The sequence below is a fragment of the Diabrotica virgifera genome, chromosome 1 (assembly GCF_917563875.1).
Source record: "Diabrotica virgifera virgifera chromosome 1, PGI_DIABVI_V3a".
In the NCBI taxonomy this organism is placed as follows: domain Eukaryota; kingdom Metazoa; phylum Arthropoda; class Insecta; order Coleoptera; family Chrysomelidae; genus Diabrotica; species Diabrotica virgifera.
Genome location: NC_065443.1, coordinates 7,166,108 through 7,193,937, shown reverse-complemented (window position 1 = coordinate 7,193,937; position 27,830 = coordinate 7,166,108).

The following is a 27,830-nucleotide window of genomic DNA, read 5'->3' as shown; positions in this document are numbered from 1 at the left end:
TAGTTGCTAGTGTCACCATTCGCGTTTGTCAGATTGTCATCATCTTAGTTCAAGGTATCGGCAATTATTTGGAGTTCCTTATGTGTTACATAAAATTAAAAATTATTTTAAATAAATAATAAAACAACATAAGAAGTATTCACGTTAAAAAACTTTTATTAAGAGCAAACAGTAGCGATCAACAGGTAGCAACAAACGCGTTCCAAGATTGCGGCTCTATTTTTAATATTTTGTCGAGATATTTGACACATATATTCGTAATACAGGGTGTCCCGAAAAGATTGGTCATAAATTATACCACACATTCTGGGGTCAAAAATAGTTCGATTGAACCTAACTTACTTTAGTACAAATGTGTTACAGCCCTTTGAAGTTACAAAATGAAAATCGATTGTTTTCAATATATCGAAAAGTATTAGAGATTTTTTATCGAAAATGGACATGTATCATTCTTATGGCAGGAACATCTTAAAACAAAATTATAGTGAAATTTGTCCACCCCATAAAAAATTTATGGGGATTTTGTTCCCTTAAACCCCCCAAACTATTGTGTACGTTCCAATTAATTCATTATTGTGGTACCGTTAGTTAAACACAACGTTTTTAAAACTTTTTTGCCTCCTAGTATTTTTTAGATAAACCAGTTCTCATCTAGATGCGGCTTCTTTTTCAATATATTTACGTAAAAATTTTATCGGAGTTTTGTTCCTTTAAACCCCCCAAATGTTTGTGTACGTTCCAATTAAACTATTATTGTGGTACCATTAGTTAAACACAGTGTTTTTAAGACTTTTTTCTCTTAGTCATTTTGTTTATAAGTCACTTTTTATCGAGATGTAGCTTCTTTTTCAAAACATACCTAAAAATGTAAATTATAAATACATTTTTAGATTATTAACAGGTCTCTATAACCGTACTTAACCATATACAAATATGTGGTGGATTCGACAAATATTCAAAATATCTCGATAAACACTGACTTATCGAAAAAGTATTAGGAGGCAAAAAAGTTTTAGGAACATTGTGTTTAACTAATGGTGCCACAATAATAATTCAATTGGAACGTACACAAAAGTTTTGGGGGTTTAAGGGAACAAAACCTCATAAAATTTTTATGGGGTGCACAAATTTCACTTTAATTTTTTTTTAAGATGTTGCTGCTATGTAAATGCCACATGTCCATTTTCAATAAAAAATCTCGAGTTTTCGATATATATGAAAAAAATCGATTTTCATTTTCTAATTTCAAAGAGCTGTAACTTTTTTTGTGTGCACTATTGTATATAGGTAAGTGAGGTGCAATCAATCTATCTTTGACCCCAGAATCTGTGGTATAATTTATAACCAATCTTTTCGGGACACCCTGTATAATAAAGAATGGCGGTACAGAGCTCAATTTAAGAAATATGTTAGTATGAGGAAATTACTCTATAACTAAATAAAATATTGAAAAAAGGAGCCTGTACCGTCATTAAGAAAGACAAAAAAATAAACTTTCTTCAAATAAACTTTTTTATCCCGTGCCTAGATTTTGTGTCAAATTCGAACTACTAAAAATCGTTTTTTTATATCAAGAACTCGAACGTCACTGACTTGGCAACATTTCACGCCTACGTGTATAAAAATTATTGTTTTTGATAGTATAAACGTCACTGTCAGTGTCGAATTACCGACGCACTGTTGCCTCACTTTTGAAAGTTCGCAGAACTTTCGCAATCTTGGACCGCGTTTGTTGCTACCTGTTGATCGCTACTGTGTTCTCTTAAAAACAATTTGTTACACATTCATACCCAATTGGGGTTCTTAGGACAATTCATTTAGTTAAGTATTAAAATCAATGTTGCCTGCAGCTTCAAATAACCAAAATAACGTACGATTATGTCTGAGCTCTCCATGAAACCCGACATGGGAGTTTAAAGGGTAAATAAAATGAAGAACACATGAAAAAATTGAAAAAGTCTAATTAGCTATGTCAATAAATAAAGCATAAACTTAGACACCGTGTTTCGGGGCTTTGCAAAAAGACTGATTTGAATCAAAACGCGCCGAGAAGATGGTATAAATATTCAAATATTTACATCGGAGTATGGTTAGACTAACCGCTAACGGGGAACGATGAAATGATCGAATTTGAATCAAAACAAAACCGATTATTTTCATTTTTGTTTTATACCATACTCTATATTTATTAGAGTACAAAATTGACAGCGTTTCATATGGGTAATCTGCGATGCATTGTTGGAATATTTTCCTAGCGTGTCGCTTGTTTGGTACTTTAGTACCTAGGTTTACAGATTACTTTATTAGTTATCGACATAGAATCAGTAAATTTCATCTACTACGCCTCTGGATTCGATCAATTTTGAAGAAATTGAACTTTGTCTTTACAATGTAGTTGAAGCCGCTTTATTGTCGTTAGGAGTACTATTAGAAACGTTTTGCATTTGCGATTATAGAAATTGCATCCCGGCAATGGACTTGACCAAACACGGAAATTCACAAGGACAATTATTGTTCGATTATTTTTATTAGATAGCTTTACAGTTAAACTGTTTTTAAAGTACATTGGGAAACGCGAAGAACACGGAATATTTTGCAAGGATAGAGTAAACAAGAGAACAAAAGGAAGTGCTAAAACTGATATTTGTAGATTTTATCCGATGAACTGTTATTGCTGTGGGCTTACCATTATATGAATGTGGACATAATTATACTGTTCACATTTTGAATAATAAAATGTTGTTTGATTAAATATACCATAGTAATTTAGTAACTTACCTTAACGTGTATATTTTTGCAGCTTTTAAAAGAACTTTATATTCCTAATTCATACATATCTAATTTGTTAAAAAAATGGTTAAAACGAGATATAAATCACTTTATATATAAAGACTATAATAAAGCATTTTAGTTTTATTGACTATAATAAAGCATTCGACAAAGTACAATTAATGCATTAATGCATGTCCTGCACCGAGAGAAAAAATTTTTGACATAAAGCAACTGTATTAATATTTAGGAAAGATCGACTTGGCATATTCCCTAGGAAATATATCTTTGTATGTAAGATATAATTTTCTAAAATATTTCAAATAAATTTTAATATGCCCACAGAAATATATCTTAAACATGATTGAACTATCACTTTCTTGCAAACTGCAAACCCATTTGTCAGAAAAAAATTGTATTTGTCACAAGAATATATTTTCTTGGCCTTACAAAACTCTTCTTTCTGAGCAGTAATATTTCTTAGTAAGGAATATTGTTATCTTACCATTATTAATTAATGTATTTAATGTTAAGAAATATATTTCGCAGATACAATTGTATATTTAGAATCAAGTTACATTTCTGAAAAATAAAGTGATATTACATACGGCGAAATAAATCAATCTGTTAAGGTAAAATTATTCTTTATTAGATAATAAAACGTTAGATATTAACATACAAATAATTTCTCCACTCTTAAGCCACTGGCTTCTATACAATAATAAAAGGATGGAGAGGCAAATCCAACTTCCTTAATTTTTCCTTCTTTTTGTTAATAGCACTATGTATATCAGCAATTACCTAAAACAAAACCGTTATGTAGATAGAGTAAACTGATTTTAATAAAAAAAATTTTATAAGGATATAAGTACATATACTTGTTTTGACAAAAGGAAATACAAAAAAAAACAAATACACGGGCTTACATATAACTATTAATTTTTTGGTATAAGAACGGTAGGTATCAGTAAAACAGACTACAATCCAAAAATATTTCTTGGTGTTTCAACAAATAATAATCAATCATATTTAGTTCAAACATGGCTTTATTTATCCTATACCATCTTTGTTATTTTTTTTCCTTTTGTATATATGAAATATTAATTATTTATCTGTATAACATCACACAATAGACATTGTTTAGCTGAAATAAGAAGAAAAATACAACTAATGTAAAACATTGAAGCAGACATATATTGTAATTTTATTTATTTATATAATCTAAAAGAGACATAAAACCTAATCATTAAGAAATTTTATTACAGAAAAGTATTATTAGTTTACATCTTAAGTTATTTTATACCTATTAACTTACCCATTCAGTTTTCGGCAATAAAATTTCTTAATCGTTAAGATGTTTCTTTTAGACTAACTAATATTTCTTTATGACAAATAAAGCACACGCCATGTTTGATACAACATTGAATTGTAGGATTGTATATAGAAGACAATATATTCAAGAAACATAATATTATAGTTTATACATATAAGTATACACATTTTTATAAAGGAACTTACCTGTATACAGTTCTACCATTTATGGAAGCCCCTAGTTGGTTAATAGCTCCTTTCAATATTGTTCTGAAGCTTTAAATTATATTATTCTCTCCGAGGTGGAAGTCAAAACGTCAATAAAATAATTTTAAAGTTAAATTATGTCTTATTTCCCAGTTAAAATAAGATCCTTTCTTTCAGAGTTGTCCATCATTATAGATATCCATAAAATGCATATAAAGATACTATTATGTTTCTTTTAGAACTACGTATTCGGATATGCAACAATATTATTATTACATCTTAAATTAATCAATTTACTTTTATTTAATACCTATGGAATCATAGAAGATAGACTACAATGACCTCAGGATTATATCGAATTTATAATATAAGCACCGAGTAAAAGTACAGGAACACAATTAAAGTAAAACATATTAGGTCTGCCATTGTAAGCTGAATAGGCAGTCGAAGCCAATGGCGGATATAGACATTAGCCTTGGGAGAACTTTTCTTGAAATTCCAACCGGTTGAAGCTGATGAGATTGGCAGATGATGACCTATGCATGATTCTGCTACCTATATGGAGAAATAGCAGAGCCATATTATATCAGTTTGACAGGCTAGCAAATGCGCGGTTCTTTACATTAGGCGAAGAAAGGCCACCGGCAAAGGGCTAAATGGAAGGTTGAGTCCCGAAGCTATCATACCTTTTAAAAACAGTTAGGCTAGAGAATGTAATCTAGGATTAGAAGTAGAAGACCAAAATATATCTGAAAAGGTAGCAGTGGAATAGGATAAAAGCCGCCTCATCGAATCTATTCCTCTAAATATCTATATTAGGGAGTTTTTGTGCACACAAATACGTAAACGTAACGCATCTTTTTGACATATACGCTTGCGCATTAATGGTTGAACTCCCGTATCTCGATACGTATTACCTAAAGTAACGCTCTGATACGTACGTGAGAACACATCCCTATCGAGACGAAAGTCACCGAATGCACACGAGGATCTTGCCCGATTACCTACCAAATGAACATGTCATCAGCGTACTACCCGTTTATAAACATTTTAAGGTTATATTGGTTATTGGTTTAGTCTATTTGAGTAAAATTATTCTGTTTGTAATTGGAAATTCGAACTTCATAATAGATTTAAAATTTTATGGTTTTTAAGTTGTCTATTAATAAAGCAAAACAAACAAATCTTGTATTAATTTAAGAAATACAGTGATCACCACAATTAATAACTAGATGAACAAATGACCTAGTTTCAGTAAAATTTTCAAATAAATATTACCAAACTATTTACATTATACTGGAATTCTGATGTAGGTACAATAATTTACAACTAAAAAGTAGGTATAAACAAAAATAACAAAATTTTAAACCAAGGAATAATAATATTTTTATATTTAAATAGAAGCAATTAAAACCATACAATTTCATCATTCATTTATCTTTTTTTAAATTTGTATATTAATTGTATATTGTGTGAACATTGTTTTATTTTTTAATGTCAACGGAATTTAAAAATGACTTTACGATTTGCTTTACGTTACGTTAAGGCAGTTACAAAAAGTACCTATTTTAACAGGATTGACAGGATTGAAGATCAGGTTATATTGGTTATTGGTTTAGTCAATTTGAGTAAAATTATTCTGTTTGTAATTGGAAATTCGAACTTCATAATAGATTTAAAATTTTATTGTTTTTAAGTTGTCTATTAATAAAGCAAAACAAACAATTCTTGTATTAATTTAAGAAATACAGTGATCACCACAATTAATAACTAGATAAACAAATGACCTAGTTTCAGTAAAATTTTCAAATAAATATTACCAAACTATTTACATTATACTGGAATTCTGATGTAGGTACAATAATTTACAACTAAAAAATAGGTATAAACAAAAATAAAAAAATTTTAACCCAAGGAAAAATAATATTTTTATATTTAAATAGAAGCAATTAAAACCATACAATTTCATCATTCATTTATCTTTTTTTAAATTTGTATATTAATTGTATATTGTGTGAACATTGTTTTATTTTTTAATGTCAACGGAATTTAAAAATGACTTTACGATTTGCTTTACGTTACGTTAAGGCAGTTACAAAAAGTACCTATTTTAACAGGATTGACAGGATTGAAGATCAGGTTATATTGGTTATTGGTTTAGTCAATTTGAGTAAAATTATTCTGTTTGTAATTGGAAATTCGAACTTCATAATAGATTTAAAATTTTATTGTTTTTAAGTTGTCTATTAATAAAGCAAAACAAACAATTCTTGTATTAATTTAAGAAATACAGTGATCACCACAATTAATAACTAGATAAACAAATGACCTAGTTTCAGTAAAATTTTCAAATAAATATTACCAAACTATTTACATTATACTGGAATTCTGATGTAGGTACAATAATTTACAACTAAAAAATAGGTATAAACAAAAATAAAAAAATTTTAACCCAAGGAAAAATAATATTTTTATATTTAAATAGAAGCAATTAAAACCATACAATTTCATCATTCATTGATCTTTTTTTACATTTGTATATTAATTGTATATTGTGTGAACATTGTTTTATTTTTTAATGTCAACGGAATTTAAAAATGACTTTACGATTTGCTTTACGTTACGTTAAGGCAGTTACAAAAAGTACCTATTTTAACATTCATCCTCTACGACACGTTAGTTGCTTTACGTATACGGAGATGCGTTACGTTACGTAGCAACAAAAACTCCCTATTATTGTTTGCGGCGCGCAGCGTAGTATACTGGTTTGTTGAGTTCTCATGAACTATTATATTTTAAGTACATCTGGTATAGGTCTATTTACTCTAAAAGCCTTGCAATTTATCTTCTTTTGCAAAAACTTTTTAAATTCAATTACAACCTTCGATGAAATATAGAAAACACAAAACGCAAGCCGTCCTCTACAATTTCTGCATAAAACGCATGCTATTAAAATCTCAGCGAACCGTAACCGTATTTCATTTGACGTAATAAAACAATTATTTATACTTATAAATAAAATGAGAAAGAAAGAAGAAAGATCCAGTTTGCTGCCAAGTTCAAGGAAGTAGTAAATGCGGTCGTTGACTAAACGACCTTGCGCTGGCGATAGCTCCGTCATCTTCTTCTTCGCACTCTTCTTCTTATCTTCGAGGGTTCTTTTTGCTGCCGTTTGAAGATGCATCAGCATATTATGACTTGTGTCTAGAGAAAACCAAATACTTTGCTTCGGAGCTTCTAGACAATTGACAGTTCTCTGGATTTGGCGGGCAATTTGAAAAGTATACATATTGTACCTATACTACTTATACATCATATACAACTTATACATCATTGAGTTTAAGACAGTAAATGAAAAACCTCACTTCGCTTGGTAGATTATCTATATAAATGTAAATTAAATTCAAAATATACTTATTATAATATTAACCTAATTATTTAGTACATATTATTAGCAATATTTTAAATAAAAAACTTTGTCATGTAGGTACCTATAATAATATGTACCTATATGTATAGCATATGTTACTTATAGTTCGGTACCTCTTGGGGACTTAGCAATTTTACCAGTATTTTGAATTTCTCTATAAAATAATTAACCATAGGAAAGTTATAAATTACAGTCAAATAATTAACCATTATTATAAAAGTTATATTATTACCACATCAAAAACAGTAGGTACCTACTACCAAAGAAAAACATAAATATTTCACATAATAAAAATATTCTTAAACAAAAATGATTGTTTTCAATTAATAAGAAAAAACCTTAAAGGAAATTTTAGGGTTTAAACAAACCATCTATTAGAGAAATTCAAAATACAGGTGTAAAATTTCTAAGTCCCCAATAATTCTAACTGTCAATTGTCTAGAAGCTCCGAAGCCAAAGTATTTGGTTTTCGCTAACCTCAAGTCATATTATGCAGTTCAACAATTAATACCGCGGCCAGAGTGAGTTGCAGACTATTATGGGTTCGTACAGTGGCAGGCTGAGAAGGTGTAGAGATATGATCTGGTATTTCATAAATGAACGAATATACTTGTTTCTGTATATTTTAATCAGTGGCGTACTGAGCATGGCTCCACGGGTTCCGTGGAACCAGGACCCGGGCCCCGTAGAGGCCCTCTATAACGCGCTTTTTGCTTTTTTTGTTTCTAATTGGATGGGGACATTTTGAACTACACAAGTACACACTAGGAAATGTAACTGCTTAATAAATTTTAATTTTTGTGTAGATAGTACTTATAAATAAAAACAAGGAATACCTATTCATCAAAAAATTTAAAAACAAAATTTATTAAGAAACACAGGGAACTGGATATAAGTACGAAATTGGATGAACTAACTAATTCTAGGCATTTTTTTTTTCAAGTCAATATAATAATATTTTCGACGAAAAGCCAATATTTTCTAGTTATTTGGGAGTGAAAACGTTTATTTTTCAACAAAAAAAAAGTTGCAGGCGGTTTTTTCACAAATAACTCAAAAAGTAAGTATTTTGTCAAAAAAAAACTATTATTAGCAAAAATATAACATAACAAAGTGAAAAAAATGGTGTATGTATAAAGTTTGTACATACAGTAGAAGCAGAGTTGTAGCTAATGAAAAGTGGGTTTTTACTAGTCAAATTCCAAATCGAATATTTCAACGTGAAATAACCAAAAAATCAAGCACTTTTCGGGGAAAACTAAACTTTTTAAAGCATTTAAAAAAGCTTCAATTTTGTTTTTGAAAAAAACTTCGAACATTAAAAGTAAGTGAGTTACGTTTAAAATATTGTTGGCTCTTTTATTTTTTGGTAAAAAGAATCGCTATAATCACCCCCTAATTAGCATCCAAATAAAATTAATCGTTACCGCTTCACAAATTACTTTTCTTATTTATTGTTTATAGTTTATAAGATGTGTAAAATTAATTGGTTCAAAGTGCTTATTTTTGAAAAGGATGTAGTTATCTAGATTGGCTTAGACGAGTCACTAATCATGAGTCTATGCAAATTTTGAACATCCATATCTTAATCAATTTTTGTCTTAAGCAAAACAAAAAGTCCAATATACTCACAATAGCAAAACCTATATTTTTTACTACTTGAGATTTTTGGTATCACCAATAACTTAAAAGGGACAAACTCTATTTTGAGTGTTACATACTTAATTTTGATGTTAGAAACTAAAAAAAATAAAGATTTTTTAAACACTTTAAAAAAGTGGCGATGAGTTTTTCCCTAAAAGTGCTTAATTTTTTGGTTATTTCAAGTTGAAATATTAGATTTTAAATTTGAAAAATGATAACCTACTTTTTATTACCTACAACTCTGCTCCTACTGGGTCTACTACTAAGAAAATTTTTTTCGATGAAATACTTACTTTTTGACTTACTTGAGAAAAACATTATAAAAACGTGGTTTTTTTGTTGAAAAATAAACATATTCACTCGCAAATAACTCGAAAAGTATTGACTTAATGAAAAAACACTATAGAACTAAAGTGTAGAATTAGTCAGTTGATTAAATCTGGACTTGTTTTGAACACTGCAAAAGCACACATCGGTACAATATCACTTTTTTCTTTTACATGTTAGCTATATGTATGCCTTTCAAGCAGTGTTTTAAAAATTGCAGCAAAAGCCCTGACTATATATAAATTAGCTTGAGTTTTAATAAATATGTATATGATATATTTTATGATATATGATGATTTATATTTAATGTTTATTAAAAACTTTTGATATACAATGTGTGTTTTTATTGGGCCAGCGGGCCCGCATTCCAACTGGAACCAGGGCCCGTTGATCTATCGGTACGCCACTGATTTTAATCAAGAATGTTAGTATGTATCTATAAGCAGTGAGTATATGAGTAGTAGTGAGTATACGAGTAGTGAGTATAAGTAGTGAGTATATGTGAAAGTATATCAAATATGTAAAAGTATAGGATTTTTTTGAATAGGGGATAGTGGCAAAATGGTCTCCGTAAAATCCTTTTAGGCTAAAGATAACACAAGACAAAATAATTAAGTAGAGTTGAATGAAAAAATAATAGTTGTATATCACGACATGTTTCTTTGAAACATTAAGTGCGCAGTTAAAACAAAAACAATATTACTTTTAAAACGCTCTAAAGGTACTGCTTTAAAGATACAAAAGAAAAGATAATTATCGTTAGTCACTTATTAACTTCATGGCTACGTTCAACGCACATAGTCGTTGGGAGAGGATAGGGATTCTTCAATGCACCCGTGTGCATTGCACACTTTGCACATATGGTAGATAGATGGTGTCATAGAAACCGAGATATTACAATTTTTTAGCGCGCTACGATTTGAAGTTCGATTCCAAAAATCACGGACCTCGGAGAGGCAGTATTTTACAACTACCATCACTTTAACCTTTTTAATATTCGGTGTACATACACCATCTATAAAGTGGATCAAAATTTAGTTCTTAGTTTATAATCTGTTTAATTTACAGCTCCTAATAATAGTTGTTAAATACACAATGAAAAAATGATTAAAAAATTTTCATATTGACTCCTATTAATTATAGGCTCGTTTTTTTAAGATTTCCTTTGTTATCATCTTTTCAGTGGGTCTACTTACAAGCGCGCGACATAAAAAATATAAAACTTATTATAAATGTTTGTAAGCTAATAAGTCAACTCCTTTTTCAAACGATTTTTTTAAGAGTTTTGATAAAATTACCTCTAGAGTCACTGTTTGGGTGAGTACAGTTTTTTAAATAGTTATTCTCTGAGATAAACAAATTAAAAAACTTACAAACTACTCGTATTTGGTCAATCCGAAATCTGAGTTTTAGCAAATTTCAACTTATTAATTGCCAAAAGTTCCAATGTGTAGTTATATTACATAATTTTTGAAAAAACGAAGTTATTAACATTTGCACATTATTGCAAAAATAAGAATTTTTTGCAATGATATCAGTTCCATTGTTTAACCATTTTATTTTCGAAACTCGCAAATTAAAAAAAATTGAATTTTCAAAAAGCTGCTTAAGATTTTTTCTACTGTTTTTTTACTGGTCTAAATCTATCGAACAAACGGACTGCAAATACCTACACAGAAAAGCACGACATTAAACAAAAAAGAAAAATATATTTTCCTGCTTTATTCTTGTTTTTAACCTTAATTTACATTTTAAACACATTTATCTAAACGACATTACTAAGACGGAAGGACTAAATTATTATATCCAGTATTAGTCCAGTCATCAGAGACAAAACTGCCACTGAATCTCTAAAAATCAGGAATGCAAAAATGATTACTATCTCTACCATCACCGGGCCCTCCTAAAACTGGTGGTAGTGGGGAAGGGGTCTAAATGGAAAACATCGAGTTACCAAGAATTTGTAGTCATCATCCAGCCTTAAAAGTCCACTGCTGAACATAGGCCTCCTCCTCTCGTTTCCAACCCCATCTAACCTGCGCCGCTCTCATCCAGTTTTTATTTAGCTTTCTTAAATCGTCAGTCCATCTTGTAGGCGGTCGACCGACGCTTATCTTGTCTTCTCTTGGCCTCCATTCTAATAACCTCTTTGTCCATCGCCTATCTGTCATTCTCGCTATGTGTCCTGCCCATCTCCACTTCAACCTGGCTATCCTTTCGATGACGTCAGTCACCTTTGTTCTTCTCCTGATTTCTTCGTTTTTGATTTTGTCTCGCAGAGTTATTCCTAATATGGACCGCTCCATTCTTCTCTGCGTGACTCTTAGTTTGATAGCCGAGGCTTTAGTTAAGGTAAGTGTTTCTGATCCGTACGTCAAGACTGGGAGAACCTTCAAATACCTCTTTAGGCATGTGGGTAACTCACTTTTAAAAGTTTCTATCAGTTTTCCAAATGCTGCACACCCAAGACCGATTCTTCTCTTCAGTTCATGAGGCTGGTTATCCCTGCCAATCGCAACTTCATGTCCCAGGTATTTATATCTATCTACGAGTTCTCTTTCTTTTCCACCAATCATGATGTTCTGGTTGGTTACCAAATTACTCTGGTTGGTTACCATCTCTCTTGTCATACCTAGACTCTAAGCTACTATGACTATATCATCGGGGAAACATAAGTTGTTTAGGTATTCTCCATCTATTTTTATTCCCTTTGTCATCCAATCCAAACTCTTGAAAGCATGTTCTAAGACCGTATTAAAAAGTTTAGGTGATATTGGGTCTCCTTGTCTAATCCTTGCTTTTATGCAATTACTGTTAGGTATATTTGTATGTAATTTGACAGTGGTTGTTGCCTGTAAGTATATTTTGTTTTGGTAATAATTTTATATATTTTTATATAATTTGTACGCCGTAGCATAAAAAATATTTGAAACAAAAAATGTAGCTGAGATAATTTTAAACAAAAATATCTGTGTAGAATCTAGTAATAATAATAATAATAATAATATCGTTTGGCGGACCATCTCCCATATTATCAATACGTTCCTGAGAGTATGCTTGAGGATGGCAACTACAAGCTATACTGGGACCGCAGGTGATTGTATGACAGGGGCCCGCCTCCTCAACACCCTGCCACCGACGTCCCGCATGCTGTCACGTCCAGCGCCGGCTCTAGACGTGCCCTGGCGATCCCCAGGCAGCGATCCTAAACACAAATTATTATTCTCCATTCTCATGGGTGTGCATTTTATACCTACTGCCAGGTGTCAGTTTTTGTTCCACGGCAAGTATTCCTGCTACTCTCTGGGTATTGGCGCTACGAATACCCAGAAAGCATCCCCCATTCGCAGGGGGCCGCGCCTGATAGAAGAACTGACAAAAACTCCCACAGGACAGAGGATATCGTTTGGCGGACCATCTCCCATATTATCAATACGTTCCTGAGAGTATGCTTGAGGATGGCAACTACAAGCTATACTGGGACCGCAGTGTGCTCACAGACCAAACAGTGGCACATAATAGACCAGATCTCATACTAATTAATAAATTAACAAGACACACAACACTAATTGATGTGGCGATACCTAACAACAATAATCTACGTAGTAAATTTACTGAAAAGATCGCCAAGTATAGAGATCTGGAAATTCAAATACGGAGACAATGGAGAATGCAAAGTACCTAGACGATACCTATTGTTATGTCTACTACTGGAGTCATTCCGAAGACCCTCCTCGAAAGCATAAAAAAGCTGGGTCTCAATGAACATATTTATAAGACCATGCAGAAAGCTGTACTACTTGCGACGGCCAGAAGTGTGAGAAAATTTTTGGGAGATGCACCTGCATTCCAAGTCACCTAGGGCTCGATAACACGGAAAGAGTCCCACCAGAGCTCAATCCTTTTGATACCGTAGGTATCTGGGATGAGTCAATTTTCCCCTCAGAGGGAGTGTGAGCCGTATGGCTAAATCTGGATAATATCGTTTGGCATTTTTGTTGTTGATGCTCGTGCTCGAACCTGGTAGCTCGTGGTAGCGGTGGTCTGGTAACTCTTGTAAAGCACGTGCCATTTCGCTTACTAGGTTATCATGTAGCTCGTTGTTTTCCTGCTCTGTATTGTCAGGTTGAGTTTCTTGTATGGCAAGCTCAGGAATCTGCTCATGAACTTCATTGGGGACTTGATCTTCAATTACAACATCGTTATGGATCTCCCGTTCTACTTCGCTTCTGATGGTATTGCGTCTCGTATATCGTTTGGCATTTTTGTTGTTGATGCTCGTGCTCGAACCTTGAATACATCTCTCAGAAACAATAGTGCGGCAGATTCGTGCAAATATAAGAATTGCACATTTAATGATACAAGCATATAATTTGGTCCACATATACTGCACATATAAAGGTTCAAATTTAGATATGAGGCCATCTCAGATTTTGCCTTTTACAAAAATGGCGGTCATTCAAAATTGGCGACTATACATCTGTGACCAATAGCACGATATTTTTTGAATCAAAAGTCCGATTTCAACCAAATTTAGTACATACATTCTTTTTGTGATTTACAAGATCGATGTAGTGAACTGGAAGAATCGGTTTACCAGAAGTTGTATTTTTTCTGGTTTTTTTATGTAATACTATTTTATATTATGTAAATAATATATTTTCAATTTTTTCACCCTGTATATATTAATTTTTCAAAATGGTAATACCAAAATGGCGGCTACACATAGGTGAATAATAGCACGATAACTTTTGAACGAAAAGTCCGATTTAAGCCAAATTTGGCATCAAGGTTTTTTTTTTGATGAATAAGATCGAGGTCCTTAACCGGTAGAAGCGGTTTACCAGAAGCTGTGTTTTTACTGTTTTTTATGTAAAAATATGTTGTTTTTTTTTCACAATTCTTTCACTCTGTATATATTAAGTTTTGAAAAAGGTAATACCGCCATTGAAGAGGGTGTAAAAATATTGTTTAGGAAAGATTTTGGACTTTTTAGTTATGTTAGTTACCATTTAATAAATGTAATAAATGCATATCTTATCTTCACATGTACCAATGTGCGGCAAATTCATTTTGAATGCCCGCCATTTTTGTAAAAGACAAAATCTGAGATCGCCTCATATCTAAATTTGAATCTTTGTATGTTTAGTGTGTGTGGTCCATATTATATGCTTTTACCATTAAATGAACAATAATCCTTATATTATTTGCACGAATCTGCCGCACATAGGTTCCTAGGTACATGAAGATACGTTATGCGTTTATTAATTGGTAATTAAAATAACTAAAGAGTTCAAAATATTTCCTAAAAAATACTTTTACACTCTTTTTAACGCCGATATTATCTTTTTGAAAAATTAATTCATACAGGGTGAAAGAATTAGTAAAAAAACAACATGTTTTTACATAAAAATCAGGAAAAACACAAGTTCTTGTTAATCGATTCTTCTGGTTCAAGACCTTGGTCTTACACATCAAAAAAGAACCTATATACCAAATTTGGTTTACGTTGGACTTTTTGTTCAAAAGTTATCGTGCTATTAGTCACATATGTACAGTCGCCATTTTTGAATGCCCGCCATTTTTGTAAAAGCTAAAATCTGAGATGGAGCTATATCTAAATGTAAACCTTGATGGGTGTAGTATACGTGGTCCAAATTATGTGCTTCTACCATTAAATGCACAATAATTCTTATAATATTTGCACGAATCTGCCACACATAGGTACATGTGAAGATACGTTATGCATTTATTAAATGGTAATTAGCATAACTAAAAAGTACAAAATATTTTTTACAAAATATTTTTAAGCTATTTTCAATTGCGGTATTACCATTTTGAAAAATTAATATATACAGAGGAAAAAAATTGGAAAAAAATATATTTTTACATAAACAACCAGTAGAAACACAACTTCTGGTAAACCGATTCTTCTGGTTCACCATATACATCTTGCTAATCAAAAAGAGATCCTATATACCAAATTTGGTTGAAATCGGACTTTTCGTTCAAAAGTTATGGTACTATTAAACACATATGTATAGGGGCCATTTTGAATGCCCGCCATTTTTGTAAAAGGTAAAATCTGAGATGGCCTCATATCTTAATTTGAACCTTTATATATGTAGTATATGTGGTCCAAATTATATGCTTGTATCATTAAATGTGCAATTGTTTCTCATATCGGCCACACTACAACGCCTGAAGCGTTCAACGATGTTGAATGTCAGCTACGCAAGCATAATTAATTTTTTAAATACAATTTTTATGAACTTGACAGTGAAAAATCGATAATATTGATAAGAGTGTCCTATAGACAAAATTTAAAATGCGTTTCAAAGCTGAAGAGTGCAGTTTTCCTGTGAAATTTTACTATATTGCTATTAAATAAATAAACGTTGCGCAAGTTTTGATTATTTTACGATATTTATCTCATCGATTGACCGGTCACTATGGAATATTCATTAATAGAGCTGCAGTGTTTAAAATAAAACCTAAAATTTTTAAAGTTATACTTCTTTAGGCGCGTTGGGAGTAAATTTATATGTGCGCGAATTCCTCAAAAGTCTTGGTCATGAGCGCAACTGAAACGTTAAATGTGCTCTGTTTGGGTAATTACAATATACTGTCAATAATTGTTCAATATATCGGTTATGAGTGAGTAAACAAATATTGTCTATATTAGTTTTATCGTTGTGAGGGCAGAGAAAAAAGCAAGATTAAAATTGTAGTGACTTTTTAAATAGTTTTTAAAAGGAACAGGTACGTAATTCTAAATATTTCAGTATCGTAATACAAAATTACATAGTTACCTACCTACCTATTTGGAGAATGTTTAATAAACCTACCTAGTATGTAATGCTTTGATTTACATAATTTGATTACCAACAAAAATTCTACCAATATTCATCTAATATTGTTTTCTTCATCACAAAAATCAAACTAAGTAATTAGGTTAAAGTCAGAACTGTCAAAAGTTTAAAACGTTCAGTTGGTATCTTTCCAACATAATACATACATATATGTCTCCGTAGCCGAAATCTAAAGATACTTGAATTTCAAAACTAACCGCGTCCATGGTCCGCGGGTTCAATCCCCAATACAAACTTTTATTTTATTTTTATACATTTTGTGATTGTAAGTATATTATTATACAATTTTTTTTAATACGTATTTAGTTAAAAATTTTCCAACAATTATTGTTCAGAGATCATTTGTGGCATTTTTCAATGTGTTTGTGTGTGTTTTATTCTTTTATTTTTTAATTTTTGGTATTGTTTTAATTAATAAATTTTTTTGAAAAGTAGTAAGTATTAAAATTAGTTTATTATTTAAATAAAATATAAATAAACTGTTTAAAGTATATTAATTTCGTTGAAATCAAAACAATAAAAGTATAACTTCTTACGTGAGTGCAAAGTACACACACATTAATTATTTCGACTTTTAGTGTGAAATATGATGCATCTCAATTATTCTTAAAAACGCTGAATTTAAACTTTCTCATTACAAACGACATAAATCGTTTAAAACTACTTATTTTTGATAATACAAGTACGTTTTTCGAAATACACAACTTTAGCTACACATTCCGTTCAAGCCCTCTTCGTGGAAATATTTTCCGTGACGTGAGAGTATTTGTAATGTAAAAGTTTAAATTCAGCGCTTTTTAGGCATATTTTATCTCCGGTCGCTTCAAGCGTTGTTTCTGAGGGAACGAAAAGTGTTAATAAACATTTTTGTTCAAAATTATGTGTGAAATCGACTGACTTTTGTTTGAAAAATATTTTTATTTTTTTGAAACTATTTGTCAAAGATTCTTGGTAAATGACGTTTTCCATCCCCCGTGCGAGGGTGGGTTTTAGGGGTAAGCCCGGGAGTAAGTGTGGCATATTTTTGACGTCCTAAATTTCTCTGAGGACATTCTAAGCAAATTCAGCTTGTTCGTCTCGTTTTGATAGATACCGTCTCCGATGACTGGACTACACGTATAATTCTAGTTTTAATGATAATATTAAGGACACGTATTGTAAAATAACCATTAATAAAAATTTCTCTCACGCATATACATATTTTCTGAGGTATTTCTCGGTAGAAAATTCGCACGCCGGTATTAAAATAGCAGTGGTTTATACTAGGCACTTCCTTGAACTTACAGAACACTGTAAACTGGATCTGATGTGAATAAATAGATCCGAGTCTCATCGTTGTATTGTTAATAGCGCCGTTTTAATATGCAAAAGATACCTATTTAAAAGATAGTTGTTGTTTATATCATATTTTCTTAGGCTTAAAATATATTAGGAAAGGCATGTAGTTAGCGCATGAAGTGTTTGAACTTTAATTATTTAATAATATACACACGTTTTTAAAAAAAAAAACTGACGCTATCTAATTTAGCATTGAGTTTAAAGTTAAATGCATGTAAATAATCTCATAAAGAGTTCTTCTTCTTTTGCCCTTTAATTCGTCCAATTCTGAACATAGGCTTCCCCCAGTTTCCTCCATTCGCTTCTGTTTAGTGCTTTCTGTTTCCAGTGCGTTCCTCCTATCTTTTTAATGTCGTCTCCCCATCTCATCTGGGGTCGTCCTCTTGCTCTCTTTCCTGTCCATGGTCTCCATTGTTGTATCGTGCTATTCCACCTATTGTCCGTTTGTCTAGCGTTATGACCTGCGAAGCTCCATTTTAGCCTGGTTATATGTTGACCTGCGTCTTTGACTTTTGTTCTATTTCTGACCCAGTTGTTTTGCTTTTTGTCTGTCAATTTTACTCCTAACATTGCTCTCCCCATGGCTCTTTGTGTCTTTATTATTTTATCCATGTTTGCCTTGGTCAAGGTCCATGTTAAAGAGTTAAATGACCATAAAAAGGGAGCTAGCAAATACCAAGGATTTAAGAGAAAAATATGTTCAAATGTGTCATAATCATAATGATACTTATATTATTGTCGATATCGTATAATTGAACTTCGACCGGGTTAAAAATATAGTCAACAAGCTCTCATCCAATCTAAGCTGAACGGTAGCTTTATTTATTCCTCTGGTTCCTTATCTGACATAAATTTATTAAACACCGTTCATAATAGCGCACTCCGTCTATATCTAGGTGCCTTTCGCCCCAGAGCATATACCGTGAATCCAATGAACCCCCTCTTACCTTAAGATGACAATTTCTTTTATTTTCCTATCAACATCTGAAAATTCCTTAAATTCCCTTCATTTCTCAATTAGCACAATACCCTTTTCTGCCAATAACAATGTCCAAAATATTATTATGAAATCTATACCTCAATTAATTACTGCGCTACTTCAAAATATAGACCTCCGTCTGACTAGTATATCTCCCATAACTTTATTTCCCTCCTGGGAACATATTCCGTCAATAGGCATCTCACTCACCATCTTTAACAAGCGTGAATCTTTTAACATTCTTATTAGTCCAGAAAGCCACTGCGCATCCGTTAGGAAAAATATTCTGATTCGGATTTTTTGCACAATCTTACTCAAAAAGGACCCCGTTTAACAAATTTGCATGTTACCAGGACCAAAAATTGGCCAAATTTTTTTTTTACGTTTTTTGGATCATTCCAAACAGAAAAGGTCTTTAGTGACTTTTCTCTAAAGTTGATAGTTTTTGACACATAAGCGATTAAAAATTGAAAATTGCGAAATCGACCTTTTTTAACCCTCAAAAACTATGTGCAAAACTGAAAATTTTAATGTTGCCAAGGTAGGTAGATATTCTTTAAACATCGGTTGATGAAATTCCGAAGAGTTTTTTGCAATACAATATTCAAAACTCCTTTAAACTTTCCAAATTTTTCAAAACTTTCAAAACTCCGTAAAAAAACAAACAAAAAATTTTTGACCAACTTTTGGTCCTGGCAACATGCAAATTTGTTAAAAGTGGTCCTTTTTGAGTAAGATTGTGCAAAAAATCCGAATCAGAATATTTTTCTAGCGGATGCGCAGTGGCTTTCTGGAGTATACAGGGTGTTTCATTAATAATTGTCCATATAGTAACTGGAGAAACCTTAGCACAAAATACGAAGATTTAACCTAAAACACTTAAATAAAATGTGGTTCCTTACTGAGTTACAGGGTGCCTTACTGAGTTACAGGGTGTTTTATCTAAAAATTTAAAAATTATTTTTGCTCAGCATTTTAAAACTATCTAAAGTATCCTTTTAATACTTGGCAGGAAGTATAGGTACTGTACAAGCTACTAAATTATGTTAAACAAACGTTTCTGGCTATTACCAGAGGCGTACAACGGGGGAAAGTGAATGGTTGACTCTTTACAAATTCTACGCCACTGGCGAAATTGCTATTTTGGTTCAATTTTTGGATTTTCCAATACTTTCTATGAAAATAATATACTCTTTATTCGTAACGATAAAGTCATTAGTTTTCGAGATCTTTGAAGTTTAAAATGAAACGACACGGTTATTTTGATCAGTGTATTGTGTCGCTTCAATTTTTATTTGAAATATCTCGAAAACTAATCAATTTATCGTTACTAATGACGAGTATATTATCTACATCAAAAGTACTGCAACATAAAAAAATGCACTAAAATAGCAATTTAGTCAGTGGCGTAAAATTTGGGAAGGGTCAACCAGCCACTATCCCCTGTCGTACGCCTCTGGTAGTAGCTAGAAACGTTTATTTATCTTAATTTAGTAGGGTGTACAGTACCTACACTTTCTGCCAAGTATGAAAAGGATACGTCGAATAGTTTTAAAATGCTGAGCAAAAATAGATTTTTCCGCAAATCGCCAGGAAATTTTGACATTCCTGTCAAAATTTCTTGAAGAAAAAGTCAGGACTTCCTTACTGTAAGGAAATGTCATTTCCTTACTGTAAGGAAATGATATTTCCGTACAGTTGTTAGTGTTCTACATAAATGATAGAAAACACATTGCTATTAAAACCTTGTAAATTACCTTAATCATTAAATTTTCTTTTTCTGGAGCTTCCTGGATAAATTTTTCAATTTCTTCCTTCGTTAAAATCTTAGATTTCTTTGCCCTATAACCTTGAGCTTGCCGTTTCAATAAAGAACGAAGTTTTGAGTATGTAGATATATCTACATTGTGTTTAAGTGCAAGGGTTGACTTCAGCATTGAATAATTGGCCCATAATGTTGAAGATTTCATCTTTAAACAAAGGTCTAGGAAGTATGCCATTACAACATTTTCTGAGAAAGAACTCGTATTTTTACTCATGCGATAATCCATAAAACGTCTGTATGCATTTTCGTACTTTTCTCTTGATTTCTTTGGCAATAATTCTAATGAAGCAGTATTCACTGCCTCAACCAGCTCTGGAGGAGTCCCAGGAATGGAAATTTCATCATCACTTATCATTTTACTTTCGAGAACACCAGCAATTAAATTTATAAGCGTCAAGTTTGACAATTCAACCTCAATACGTTTCCATAGTAACCTAAGTAATTTTATTAGGAATTTCAAAGCACCATTTATTTGGGAATAAAATTATCGCGTTTTTTTTACATCAATCAATATCTGTCGAATTTTAAACGATTTGCGGAAAAACAGTATGTTTACCTCGTAGGAAAAGCCACATTCCTGGACTCTGTGTTGCTAAGTCTCGGCTCGCGCCTCGACTTAGCAATCTTCACAGTCGTCCAGGAATGTTAAGCTTTTCCTACCCGGTAAACAATGTACTATTAAATTTTTAGATAAAACACCCTGTAATTCAGTAAGGAACCACATTTTATTTAAGTGTTTTAGGTTAAATCTTCGTATTTTGTGCTAAGGTTTCTCCAGTTAATATATGAACAATTATTAATGAAACACCCTGTATAAAAATCGCATTTTTAGGAATAGTAGAAAAGAAAATCTTATGACTTAATTCTCTTTACCGACGCGCGACGCGATGCTTCTAAAACTAACACTGGTGTTAACTCTGCAGTATCCATTAAACATAAACTTTCCAGTTTCCAAATCATTTCTTATTAAAATAGACAGATTAGTATTTGTAAAAAGTGTCTTTTATCTAATCACTCAATCGATAAAATTTTCACTGACTTCTCATTGGTTCAAAACATTTATGACGTCTACCACAATCTGTCTGCTCACGATGTAACAACTTCTCTCGTATAGATACCTTGTCATACTGGAGTTACAGGTAATGAGGCAGCAGATCATTTTGCCAAAGAAGCTACCAACCATAGTACTGAAACAACCATAATTCAACTAGCTAGCAATCTCAAACTTATTTTCAAAAAGTCAATAGAAGATACCTGGCAAAACATATGGCAATAGAGCAAAAAAACTATTCATGAACTCCAACCGTTTATTGATCATATCTCCCTGGACTTCCTTACTAGAAAAGATGCACCGATTATTAGAAGACTCTTCCACTTTTTTCCAGTTCCAGTTCTTTTGTCCTTTTTCAAAAACTCTCCATTTGCAATTTCGTTGTTTTCCACCTCCGTGGACTTTACGTCAAGGTCTATTTCTTTGATAGTTAAATCATCCAAAATAATTTTACTAGACTGTGGAACCACATGAACCACACCATTGTCTAATATTAAGGTGAAACAGTAGCGATCAACAGGTAGCCAAAACGCGTTCCAAGATTGCGGCTGTAATTTTAAATATTTTTTCGAGATATTTGGCACACATATTAGTAATATAATAAAGAATGGCGGTACAGAGCCCAATTTGAAAAATATATTAATATGTGGAAATTACTCTGTAATTAAATACAATATTAAAAAAACGAGCCTGTACCGCCATTAAGAAGAACAAAAAAATACAGTTTCTTCAAATAAACTTTTTTATCCGATGCCTAGATTTTGTGTCATTTTGGAACTACTAATGAAATAAAAAATTTTAGTAGTTCCAAAATGACACAAAATCTAGGCATCGGATAAAAAAGTTTATTTGAAAAAAGTGTATTTTTTTGTTCTTCTTAATGGCGGTACAGGCTCGTTTTTTTAATATTGTATTTAATGACAGAGTAATTTCCACATATTAATATATTTTTCAAATTGGGCTCTGTACCGCCATTCTTTATTATATTACGAATACGTGTGCCAAATATCTCGAAAAAATATTCAAAATTACAGCCGCAATCTTGGAACACGTTTTTGCTACTTGTTGATCGCTACTGTTTCCTCTTAAGCAGCCATAAAAGTATTTTTTCTACAACCACTATTCAAAGTGCACTTTTCTGCACGGTTTTATGTTAGCAAACTTGATATTTTTTCACAGTATAAGATATTTGACATTAGTGTGCAGAAAAGTGACGTTTCTGTGCCGCAAAGTTCTTTTCTGCACAGTTGACTACCTCATTCTGAGTAACGTTATATTCTGTTTACATCCGTGGACTACCGCATTCTGAGTAACGTTATATTCTGTTTACATCCGTGGTTAAATTTTAGACAAATATATAACCTATAAGACAATTATTATATTTAACTATAGCATAGAAACTAAATTATGGATATTACAACTGTTTTATTTTACAATTTTATTCTTATTAAACATTTTATAATTATCAAATAACCAATAAGGATTTAGCAACCTGTGCAAGAGACGTCGAATGAAGTAGGTTTTGTGTAAATCCGTGACTGCATAAATATAATGTCAATAATGTGTAATAATTGTTTAAATTTAAACAAATTAAGGCAGTGCATTACTTTTTTAACTGATTTCTGTGCAATTTATTTAGGTATAAGGAATTTAAATTGATTAGTAGGTATTAATTAAATACAGTTTAAAATTTATCACATAGGTACCTATTATAATTAATCGTCGTTTGGAAATTGTGATTTTTATTTTTAGGAAAAACTGTGCTTGTAGAAAAAGTATAGTGTGAAACACGTGCAGAAAGGTAATTTCTCACTCGTTTGAATTGCGGCACTCGCTTGCGCTCGTACCGCAACTTTTCAAACTCGTGAGAAATTAGTACCTTTCTGCACTTGTTGCACAATATACTATTTCGACCAACCCGTCTCTTTCCCTCCACTTTTCGTCTATTATGTATTACAATATAGTACAATTAATAAATCAGATACAAATATAGCTGACTCGGGTACTGGTATGCTCGTTCATATTTACTAGTTAACGTATTTTAACATCTTGACGGGTATATTTTATTACAATTTTCATTATTGTAGCTCCAATTTTCAATAATGTAACTTTTTCGAGCTATAAGCCCAGGAATGCGACATAAAGTTATATTGAAAATTCACGATCATAAAATAACAAAGAGGAAAATATTGTTATATTTTATATTATATTACGAACAACAGAAAAAGAACACGTGCCTAAAATGTCTTAAAACTGATTTTTGATCGACCAGCTCCCCTAACAAACACCTGAGCCAACGAAATGGGGAAAAGTTGATGGATATAAAACCGCTCGGGTGTTATTAAGAAGTTGTGGAAAATTGGAATTGATTTTAGTATATAATTAAATTTTCACACGTAGCTGAGTTTAGGTATAAAATAAAAATATTATTATTGCGAGATTGGAAAAGTTGCTGAGGGTAGAAGTTTGCTCATAGAAGGTACTTGAATAGAATTAACGAACAGTTCACTTATACTTGGCTTAAAAAATAAATTTGAGTTATGTCGTCCGTAATTTACAGTGAAGAATTACATTTCTTATGTGGCAGGACGATTTTCCTTGTAAATACAGGGTGTAACGAAAATACAGGTCATAAATTTAATCACATATTCTGGGATCAAAAATAGTTTGATTGAACCTAACTTACCTTAGTACAAATGTGCATATAAAAAAAGTTACAACCCTTTGCAGTTACAAAATGAAAATCGATTTTTTTCAATATATCGAAAACTATTAAAGATTTTTTATTGAAAATGGACACATGGAATTCTTATGACAGTAGCATCTTAAGAAAAAATTATAGTGAAATTTGGACACCCTATAAAAATTTTATGGGGGTTTAGTTCCTTTAAACCCTCCCAAACTTTTGTGTACGTTCCAATTAAATTATTATTGTAGTACCATTACTTAAACACAATATTTTTAAAACTTTTTTGGCTCTTAATACTTTTTCGAAAAATCAGTTTTTATCGAGATATTTTGAATATTTGTCAAATCCACCACATATTTGTATATGGTTAAGTACGATTATGGAGACTTGGTAATAATATGAAAAATTATGTATGATTTACATTTTTAGGTATATTTCGAACCGTATTAAAAAAGAAGCCATATCTCGATAAAAGGTGCCTTCTCGAAAAAATACAAAGAGGCAAAAAAGTTTTAGAAATATTGTGTTTAACTAATGGTGTCGCAGGAATAGTTTAAATGGAGCGTACACAAACATTTGGGGGGTTTAAAGGAACAAAACCCCCATACAATTTTTATGTAAACATATTTAAAAAGAAGCCGCAACTCGATAAAAACTGCCTTATCGAAAAAATAATAAGAGCCAAAAAAGTTTTGAAAATATTGAATTGAAATAATGGTACCACAATAATAATTTAATTGGAACGTACAGAAAAGTTTGGGTGGGTTTAAGGGAACAAAACCCCCATAAAATTTTTATGGGGAGCACAAATTTCACTATAATTTTTCTTTAATATGCTCCTGTCATAAGAATGCCACATATCCATTTTCAATAAAAAATCTGTAATAGTTTTCGATATATTCGAAAAAATCGATTTTCATTTTGTAACTTCAAAGGGCTATAACTTTTTTTATGTACATATTTGTACTAAGGTAAGTTAGGTTCATTCGAACTATTTTTGGTCCCAGAATATGTGATTTAATTTATGACCTGTATTTTTGTTACACCCTGTATATGCTAGAACAAACACAAGTGAAAAACATAGTCCCGATCCCCAAAAACTATGATGCGTTCATCAAACTTGTAAAACGTACCTCATGTAAACACATACTCTGGGTATGTCAACAACATTACATATCTGGTCTAAATGACGAAGCAAAAGACGTTATGACAAAATACACCGAAGAATCTAGTAAAGACCCATTTAGCGAAGTTACGGCAGATATAGGAGAGAGACTGCAGAAAATATTAAGCGCCTCCAGACAAGAACGTTGGGGCGATACATTAAGTAAAATGGATATGACGCACAGTAGTAAGTAGGCTTGGAATATGATTAAGAAACTTAACGGTGATCCAACAGAGATGAAAGAGCCATGTGCAATAACGCCAAATCAGATAGCCAACCAACTGCTTCTGAATGGCAAAGCAAACCATCGTTGCAAAACAAGATTATAAGAACTCAAGAACAGGAAACAACTCTCTTGCGAAACCCATTTACCAATCGAAGAGTTCAGCAATGGTATGGAGTATATGAAAAAGGGAAAATCACCTGGGGTGAACGAAATCCTAACAGAGCAGATAAAACACTTCGGACAAACAGCGAAACAATGGGTGCTCGATCTATTTAACATCTGTCGCTCTACCTACCAAATTTCAAAACTGTGGCACAAATCAAAAGTACATAGTAGCCTTTCTGAAACCTGGGAAAGGTCCTGAACTCCCGAGTAGCTAACGTCCGATATCTCTGCTATGCCATTTGTATAAATTGTATGAACGCCTGATTTTGAACCGCATCCAGGAAAAATTAGATGCCAAACTAATCCCACAACAAGCAGGCTTCAGCCAGGTAAATCAAGAACAGGCCGAGTGCTGATCCTAACAAAGTACATAGAGAAGGGATTTGAGCAGAAATAGATAGTGGGAGTTGCCTTGATAGACCTCACAGCGGTCTATGATACGATAAACCACAGAACCTTGCTAACTAAGATATATAACACTGTACTTGACTATGGCCTGGTAATAGTTATTTATGTACCAAGTCAGTAAAGTGACTCTTTATCAAACGAGTCTGATATTACGAGCAGAGAGAGCGAAGCGAGCGAGGTGAGTAACAGACGAGTTCGATAAAGAGTTTTTACTGAGGTGGTGCATACAAAATTTTATCGCCAATCATAAAAAACATTAACATTATTTTAATGTAAAGAGAGTGTGTGTACTTTGTACTCACGTAAGAAGGTCTATTTCTATTATTTTGATTTCAACGAAATAAAAATATTTTAAACAGTTTACTTAATTGTATTTTTGTTTAAACCTTAAACTAATAATTACTTAAAATGATTCCCAAAATTAAAAATAACAAAATAACAACGTCAGTGTTTATGAACTCCCCGCAGTTGCTAGCTTCCCGCAGTGGCTTTTCCCTTGATGAATAATAGAAAATCTAAATAAATATAATATACCTATATCTTTATAAAATATTATTTACTAACAAGATCTATCACCGTCCTAATATAATCGAATTAACAAAAACACCATTTTACATTTTATCTGAATTAATACCTAACCTAAGATTTATTTTTTTTTAAATCTTAGACGAAATAAACATTTCGTATGACAGTAATGACAGAATGCGTTTGCATGACGGACGGCCAGTTTCGATGTTCGTTCTCGATAGTTGTTTATCAATATTTAATACCTAATTACTAAAAATGTGTAAAGTTTTGATTTATTTTGTAGTCCTGTCGCCAGGAGGGGTACAACGGCTTCCTTAATTCAGATGGACTTACCCAAGTTTTTTTATGTATTTTGATCCGTAGAACACAAATTTTTTGGGTAACAGTTGATCCGGATGTCGATAAGATTGTTATACACAAAGAACTTGAGGAATTACATAACAGCGATTTTTCGGAAAACAAAACATTTTTTGTATTCTTTGGGTGATTCTCAGTAAAAAATGATCTTACAAGTTTTTTCGTAGGATGCATAGTTTTCGAGATAAACGCCGTTAAACTTTCAAAAAATCGAAAAAGTGCAATTTTTGAACCCGAATAACTTTTGATTTAAAAATAAAATAGCAATTCTGCTTACTGCATTTGAAAATTCAAGTCAAATTATATCGGTTTTGATTATTTACATTGCCAAAAATTTAGTTTTTATTTGTTAAACAAAGCCATAAACACATAGTGTTTCCCGTGCCCAATGCATGCGTTTTAATATACGTAATCTACGTAGAAAGTGTCTGTATGCGCGCCTACTCGTTCGATTTCAAATGAGAAATGCATTGAAAACATCATTCAATCACTATGTGTTTATAGCTTTGTTTAAAATAAAAAAATTAATTTTTAGCAAT